Genomic DNA, 6,940 nt, shown 5'->3' on the forward strand with positions numbered 1-6,940 from the left:
TGATATTGGCCAACCCAATCAAGATATCGAAGTGCAATAAAATGCAAAATGTATGTAGGAAAGCTTTGTCATAATATCTGTAATTAACTTGGAAATATAGTGTCATGGAAATGACTGCATTAATTGGAATTGCCAGTAGATCTTTTGCTTTCGATAAGAATTCAATGTATCCATGGGAGAAATACTGAAATCTCATACAGATATCTTAGAGCTCAATATATCGATGATGGTTAGAGATGATTCAAAGGTTGTAATGCGTTAAAAGGATATCCGAGGGTATTGTGGGGGACTTCTGGTAGAATATTTTTTGCATTTTATAGTAGGCCGATTGCATTGCTTTTAGCTAGATTTGGTCTGCATGCAGTTTTATGTCGGGTCCCAAAGCATTTTTCCACATCAGGTAAATTGATTCTCAGGGGCTCATTGTACATCAGATTGAGTTGTATGGTAGAGGCTTAAATGCCTTCCAGCTTAAGATAACTAGCTTGTATGATCAAAATTTTTTCATTATCTATATGATGTTAGAGCCAGAGAACCTTTAGACAAACTGTCTTGATGCCGAATCTGGTTAATTCGCTTCACACTACTATTTATATCTACAATGTTCTCTCATGCAGCTTCTTCCAATGAAGTCCGTGAAGCCTTGAAGGATGAACACCTTCAAAAACTTATCTCTGATATTGATAGCTCCCCAGATGCATTGAATGTCAATGATGTTATTCCCACTTTGAAAACCAAGACCTGAGACTTATTTTCCTTTTTGCTGATGTTGTTTGTCGCGTACTAAATCGTGTTTTTACTTTTTGTTAGGAACTCGACAAAGCTATTGGACTAGATGTTTTTCGCATTTTCAGTGATAAGGTATCTTATCATCTTCAACCAGTTCCGTCTTCTATTTCTACTTTTAACAATATTCATATTTTCTTCTTCACCTGTTGGGCTTCTGTATAATTACACTATTGTTGCTAATCAGAACTTGGTAATGCCCGAAGTTTAACTTTCTATTGTTTTCTCTATCATCAGATTTTATCCGCGATCAATCAATGACCGCATATCATAATGCCTCTGAAGTTCTTTCTTCGAATACATCGATGCCAATATATTTATGTCCAAGTTTTGCTGCGAGCTCAGATGAGAAATCATCCCGCTGTCTCTGAGCCTGGTCAGTGGTCGATGTTTCTGTAAGTTTAGTATTTTGGTTAATCGTTATTCATATTTTTCTTGTGTTGTGTATCTTGTGTTAGTTTTCATCTCGACGAAAATGTCTGATGGCCTTCATGTCTTTTCTTTTTACAGTAGATCCCTACAATTTCGTTATCTCTTTCAACCCACTGTTAAATTTTTTGTTCTTCCTATGAATGGTAGTATTATCATTAACACTCAAGCTTTACGAGATATGATGTTTCAAATATAAGTAAAAATTTATTGTTCCAAATCCGGCAATTGGTTAAAATAGAGCTTAAATCCTTCAAGGAGGATCTATTATTGTCATAATTAGTAACACTAAAACCCCAACCCAATTTGCACTTATTTTAAATAAAAAGAAAGAACAAGAAAAAGATTATATATGATTATAGAATGTAAATCATGTAAATATATAATTTTTGTTAAATATTGTAATGGTTTAATTTTACTTTTCATTCTTATGAGCATAAGATTAAGAATATTAATTCAATAATTGATGTTAATATGTATTTGATTGGTTGGAAAGGTAAATAGATAAAAATTAAGCTAATAATGATTGATGAACTATTAACCTAATGTATCACTAAATTTATTATATCAAATTATAATTTTTTTATAAGGTAAAAAATTAAGAGGGACTAAATATATATTTACCCTATTTAAAAAATGTATGGTATGTAAAGAAGTTTAAAGAATTCAAGAGGGGAAAAATAGAAAATGTTCATTTTCTGGAATAGGATGCTAAAAATTGGGGAACAATTTGAAACTTTAGGGGGCCCAAACATGTAAGTATTCCAATTTTGAATGGGATACCACAAGCTAGGGAGCTTCAAAATTTTAGGGGCTAGTTCCCTGTGAACCCCTCTGGCTCAATAGTTTTTGGGTGTAGCCTGGATCGACTCGATTTTAATATTAAAGTAAAATTATTTTAAAATTTTAAATAAGCACTTGATTTTAATATTATAACATAACTGAAAGAAAAACATATACTCTGCAATGTCCCAGCTAATATATTAAAAAAAAACCTTTTAAACTACTACATTTTGATTAAACTAAATATATCTTGAATTGATCATATATCTTGAATTGAGCTTATCTTGAAGATGTTTGTGCTCTTGTTGCTGACAGTGTGGACTAGATGCCAATGCAACTGATAGGGTGCTTCGTCGATCTTCCAAGCCTTCTCTATACACAAATATCGACTGCAATGCACTATCTGCCGCTGTCATTTGTAGACAGATCTCTATTGTTAGATCACTTTTGCAGGTAAGCATCTCAGAACATAGTCGATCATGATCTGTAGCTTCCCTTCATTGGAGTACTAGAATTTTTTTTGAATTTGCACTCTTTGTTGCATGGGATTTAAAGTGCTATATATGTATAAGCTTATGAATCAAGTTTTTCCTTGCTTACTTATCTGCAGAGTGTTCTTAAATGGTATTTCTAACTTTTTCAAAACTGATGATCAGGCTGGCATCAAGACGGACTTAAAGGTGAGAGTTGGAGCTTGGTCTTGGGATATTGATACAGGCGAAGAAACTAGGGTCGGTGCTGGACTAGCTGAAGCTTATTCCATCACATGGTGCGCTGTCGAGTATTTTGAAGTCAGTGGTTCCATCTTGCGGTTGCTGCTTCGACACATCTCCCCAAACAACCTTCACTATGGCAGGACCTCATCCACCGTGCCATCTTATGCAACAATGTATCAGCTGTTGAAGTGCTTCTGAATTGCGGCGCCGACATAGAATTTCCAGTTAAAACAACTTCCAAAACAGCATTACGCCCCATACATTTGTCTGCAAAACTAGGATTTGTTGAAGTTCTTCAATGTTTCATTGTAGCTGGTTGTGATATCGATTCTCGAACAGCTTTTGGAGATTCCTTGCTTATGATTTGTGCTAGATACAAACATGGGGATTGCCTTAAAGTACTGGCCTCAGCTGGGGCTGACTTTGGATTGGTAAACTCCGCTGGCCAAAGTGCAAGCTCCATTGCAGGGTTAACCAGATGGAATCATGGCTTCCAACAAGCAGTTCAAGATGTGATTCTAGCCGGGAAGACACCTCAATCAAGCAACCCCTCTGTATTTTCTCCTTTGATGTTCACTGCCCGTGGAAATGAGATTGAAGCTTTGAAGAAACTCCTTGAAAGGGCAGATGTTGATCTTTACGAACAAGATGACGATGGAAATTCAGCTCTGATGATTGCTGCATCAGGAGGCCATTTGGAAGCCTTTGAGTTGCTTCTTCGTGCTGGTGCTAATATAAAGTTGTCTAACAAATACGGTGATACTTCCATAAGCTTATTGGAGTTAAATCAGAAGGGCGATGTATTCAACCAACTAATGCTGGAGTATGCACATGAAGACGGAAATGGTCCCATTGGGTTTTATGCTCTACACCGTGCAGTAAAACGCGGAGACTTGAATTTAGTTCACATATTAACTAGTAGAGGCTACGATGTTAATGCATTTGATGCTGATGGATACACCCCCCTAACGCTAGCAGCAAGAGGAGGTTATGGTGGAGTCTGTGAGCTTCTAATCTCTTGTGGTGCAAAATGCGACATAAAAAACGCGAGGCACGAAACAACTCTATTGCTTGCGAGGAAAAAATGGTATGGAAACGATACGGAAATTGTCATTCTGAATGAGCTTGCTCGAGCTCTGGTTGTGGATGGAAGCCAAGTGAAGAAGCACAGTAGGGGTGGTAAAGGATCACCTCATAGCAACGTACTGAGGATGATGGAGACCAGAGGCATTCCGCGAGGGGGCAAATCAAGTAGGAGAAATGTGATATGCAAAGCAGCTGAGGTCGGTCCAGGTGAAAAATTCCGATGGAATCGGAGGAGGAAGTTCGATGTGGAAGAATCGGGCATGTTCCATGTGGTGACCACAAAGAACAATGAGGTGCATTTCGTGTGTGATGGTGGGATTCAAATGGCTGAACTGTGGGTGAGAGGGATTCTTCTTGTGACAAGTGAAGCCATTTTTGGCAAACCAAAACAAGTGTAATTTTTGCTGATTATTAGAGAATAGAAGTAGTTAGTCAGTTAGTGAGGTTGTTACTCAATTCAGAAAGCCTTTATATACTGTACATTAAGAATTAAGAGGTAGGCAAATTAACAAACCACTCTAACTTATGTACAGTATATAAAGGCTTTCTGAATTGAGTAACAACCTCACTAACTGACTAACTACTTCTATTCTCTAATACTGATCAAATGAAATTTTACTCGATGTTACTTTTTCCACAATATATCCAATATCCACAACTTGGAATTTATATAAATCATTTTATGGAAATTACATTGTTGAACCAAAAAAAGATTATATCAATTATAAATATATAATATTAAATTAATGGTAAAATTAGTAACATGTTTATACAAAAATTCAATTGAAATATTATATAAAGAAATTGCTCTTAATTCATCTTATTTATTTATATATACAATAGTATATTTGATATACTTATAGTGTACTTTTTTTTATTCCATAAGCAGTCTTGAAAAAATGGTCATGTCTTTTTTTTAAAGATAAATATTTTACTATACTCCTATGCGATATTTATCAACTCTTTAACTTGTGAAATCTGAAAATTCTATTGATTTTCTCTTATATAAATGCGTAAAAAAGAAATAAATAAAAAAAAAATTAATTATAATCAAATCTTCAAATAAAAATTACATCATTTCAATTTTTTCTGTATGCTTCTGCTAATAGATTTGATAAGAGGGTTATAAAAATTCAATTGAAATATTAATATATAAAAAAATGCGTTTAGCTGTAAAAAATAAATAAAAATTAATTATAATCTTCAAATAAAATCATATAATATATATAATATAATAAGGTACATAGGTTATATATGCGAGAAGTGATTAATTTCTGTAATTATAATTATAATTAAATATATCTTTGAAATGTAAATGGTTGTCTTAATTTCTTAAAACCAAAACTTTACATAATACATGCATATTCATTGGTTGTTGTTTTTTTTTAATTATTTTTTATATGTTGATTTTTATATTAATAAGAACCATTCATGTTTATACATAATCATGCAATTAAGAATTATCAGAAGATATATTCGAAGTCCTTTATTATGGTCTGGTTTACTTTTTAATATTTTTATTTTCAACAACAAAATATTTCATACTTTTCTATTAATTTTGATATAACAACATTTAAGATAAATGTTTATTTAAATTCCTAAGTCGTCGATAAAAATAATTACTAAAAATTTTGTTAAACATTTTCAAAGACTTGAAAAAGTACTCAAAAACATGTTCTAAATGTGTTTTAATTTATTTAAATGTTTTTAAGTGCTCATTTTGTTCAAGTCTGAGAAGTTGTATCAATACTTGGAGGAAGTTATACCGACAGAAGCAAGTCAGAGAGTACCTCAAGCATTCCTCTAGACTTTTACCAAATACTCAAGGGGACTTTACCGATACAAGTCCACTTCTACTATACAGGTCCACTTCTACCCATACATCTTGTGAGTTGTATTGATACAAGTCTATCTACAATACTTCAAACGTTTAGAAACTATCCCAAGGGCTATAAATTGTTAGAAATTTTTACCTTGTTATATATGCACATCAAGATCACTTCAACATACAAGAGATGAACATCCAATCATAGATATCAAGGCAAAACCTTCAATTCTTTATTTTATTTATTTTCTCTTGTATATATTCATTGATAGCATATTGTAATATCTTTTCTCACTCTCAAATCTTTGTATTTAGAGCTTCAATTTGTAAATACACACCTATTAGAGGTTCATTGTTAGTTTTCTCATCATCTATTTGTTGTAAAAAGCTTACTTAAGGCTTTTGTGGTATAAAACCTTAAGTAGATTGTAAAAGGTTTCTAGTTGAGCCACAAAAGCTAGATGGTTTTAGTTTAGCCATAAAAACTAGGGGAGAAGTTCTATCTTAACCTCGTGAAAAAGATAGAGATTGAAAGGTTATACATTTTCCTGGAAAGGTAATAATTCAAGTATAGTGAATTGGAAAAGCCTTTGTTGATGTATACCAAGGTAGTTGAGGTAAGTAATTAGGGTCAAACCACAAAATGAAATTTTCTAAGCTTTTTTTCCCTTTCCTCATCATTTAGAAAAGTTTGCAAAGATTTTTAAAAATACCAATTCACCCCCTTTTAGTATTTTCGGGCCTAATAATGGATATCAGAGTTTAGTCTTCATCAAAGGTTTAACCACCAGGAGCAAAAATTTGAGGTGGAAAATATCGAGTTTAGATGAAATTTAAGTCAAGGTCAACAATTTGCAAGAAGGTGATTCCATCATGTGCCCTCAACTCCTAAATGAAGAAAATCATTCCAATTGGAAAGTGATGATGAAATTATTTGTCCAAGCATTTGATTATGATATTTAGAGGATTAGCTCAAGGGGTCCATTGGAGGTACCCAAGGAGGAAGAAAGATGAGATGGAAATGACAAAACAAAGGCTCAATCCAACTCCAAGGTTATGCACACACTCCTTTGTGCTATTAGTGAAGAAGTCTTCAATAAAGTTTCCTCATGTGGAAGTGCCAAAGACATATGGAGTATACTTGAATACATCTATAGAGACAAGAAGGAAGAAAAAGAGACCAAGAAACCTTATAAGAGAGAAAGTTCAACTAGTGACGAGGAAAGCAAAGTTGAGTAATCAGGTGAAAGCTTCCCCACAAATCCAAAGGTGATGTGTCTTTTGGCTCTTAAAGAGCACAAGGTGTCTTCTAGTT

At 33.6% G+C, this 6,940-nt stretch overlaps 1 pseudogene; it reads left to right on the forward strand.

Annotated features, from left to right (window-relative positions):
- The first annotated feature begins 601 nt into the window (after window positions 1-601).
- On the forward strand, window positions 602-4,469 carry LOC107922119 (serine/threonine-protein phosphatase 6 regulatory ankyrin repeat subunit A-like; annotated as a pseudogene).
- The last annotated feature ends 2,471 nt before the right edge of the window (window positions 4,470-6,940 follow it).

Source organism: Gossypium hirsutum, chromosome D01 (assembly GCF_007990345.1).
Source record: "Gossypium hirsutum isolate 1008001.06 chromosome D01, Gossypium_hirsutum_v2.1, whole genome shotgun sequence".
Lineage (NCBI taxonomy): Eukaryota > Viridiplantae > Streptophyta > Magnoliopsida > Malvales > Malvaceae > Gossypium > Gossypium hirsutum.